Source organism: Oncorhynchus kisutch, linkage group LG24 (genome assembly GCF_002021735.2).
Source record: "Oncorhynchus kisutch isolate 150728-3 linkage group LG24, Okis_V2, whole genome shotgun sequence".
Taxonomy (NCBI): Eukaryota; Metazoa; Chordata; class Actinopteri; order Salmoniformes; family Salmonidae; genus Oncorhynchus; species Oncorhynchus kisutch.
In genome coordinates this window covers 12,355,081-12,357,180 of record NC_034197.2, presented here as the reverse complement: position 1 = coordinate 12,357,180, position 2,100 = coordinate 12,355,081, and positions in this window count along the sequence as shown.

Here is a 2,100-nt window from a genome sequence, read left to right as displayed (position 1 = left end):
CTGTATAGCATATGATATATGAAAATGTCACCGGAGAAGAAGGCAGGCGTTTTAAGTGTCCCCAACCGATTGAGTTTTTTTGTTTGTTTATTTGCCTTATTTTTTTACTTATTATGTTCATTCTGTTGCCGCTACCATCTCTTATGACCGAAAATAACTTCTGGACATCAGGACTGCGATTACTCACCACGGACTGGCAGAATCCTTTTGTTCCTTTAGCGAGTTTGACGAGCCCGACGCAAATGATATACTGCTTTCTTGGGAACAGGCCCATATCCCCATGATTTGCGTGAAGAGGAAGCAGAGAAAAAGGGTCAGGAGAGCAGGCTGCCTTCTGAGAATTCGTAGGCGATCGAATAAACCCCAACTTACTTCCATTCTGCTAACAAACGTGCAATCTTTGAAGAATAAAATCGATGTCCTACGCGCAAGATTAAACTACCACCCGCACATTCAAAACTCTAATATCTTAAGCTTCACGGAGTTGTGGCTGAACGACGACAGTATCAACACACAGCTGGCTGGTTATACTCTGTTCCCGGCAGGATAGAACAGCAGAGTCTGGTAAGGCAAGGGGCGCAGGCTATGTATTTTTGTAAATAACAGCTGGTGCACAATATTTAAGGAAGTCTCAAGCTATTGCTCGCCTGAGGTAGAGTATATCATGATAAGCTGTAGACCACACTATCTACCTAGAGAGTTTTCATTTGTATTTTTTGTAGCTGTTTACATACCCCCACAGTCAGAGGCTGGCACTAAGACAGCATTGAATGAGCTTTATTCCGTCATAAGAAAACATGACAATGCTCACCCAGACGCGGAGCTCCTTGTAGCCAGGGACTTCAATGCAGGGAAACTTAAATCCATTATACCAAATTTCTATCAGCATAAACTCTGGACCACCTTTACTCCACACATAGAGACGCATACAAAGCTCTCCCTCGCCCTCCATCTGACCATTATTCTATTAAGCAGGAAGCACCAGTGACTAGATCAATAAAAAAGTGGTCAGATGAAGCAGATGCTAAGCTACAGAACTGTTTTGCGAACACAGACTATAATATGATCCGGGATTCCTCCGATGGCATTGAGGAGTACACCACATCAGTCATTGGCTTCATCAATATGTGCATTGATGACGTCGTCCCCACAGTGACCGTACGTACATACAGTACATACCCCAAACAGAAGCCATGGATTACAGGCAACTTCCTCACTGAGCTAAAGGCTAGAGCTGCCGCTTTCAAGGAGCGGGACTCTAACCCAGACGCTTACACGTAATCCCGCTATGCCCTGCGACGAACCATCAAACAGGCAAAGAGTCAATACAGGACTAAGATCGAGTCATACTACACCAGCTCTGATGCTCGTCGGATGTGGCAGGGCTTGCAAACCATTTCAGACCACAAAAGGAAGCCCAGCCGCGAGCTGCCCAGTGACACAAGCCTACCAGATGAGCTAAACTACTTCTATTCTGGCTTCGAGGCAAATAACACCGAAGCATGCGTGAGAGCACCAGCTGTTCCAGAAGACTGTGTGATCACGCTCTCTGCAGCTGATGTGCGTAAGACCTTTACACAGGTCAACATTCACAAGGCCGCAGGGCCAGACGGATTACCAGAATGTGTACTGTGAGCATGCACTGAACAACTGGCAAGTGTCTTCACTGACATTTTCAACCTCTCCCTGTCCGAGTCTGTAATACCAACATGTTTGAAGCAGACAACCACAGTGCCTGTGCTCAAGAACACTAAGGTAACCTGCCTAAATGACTATCGACCCGTAGCGTTCACGTCTGCAGCCATGAAGTGCATTGAAAGGCTGGTCATGGCTCATATCAACACAATTATCCCAGAAACCCCAGACCCACTCCAATTTGCCCCAACAGATCCACAGATGATGCAATCTCTATTGCACTCCACACTGCCCTTTCCTACCTGAACATTAGAAACAGCTATGTGAGAATGCTGTTCATTGACGACAGCTCAGCGTTCAACACCATAGTGCCCTCAAAGCTCATCAAAAAGCTAAGGACCCTGGGACTAAACACCTCCCTCTGCAACTGGCTCCTGGACTTCCAGAAGGGGCGCCCCCAGATGG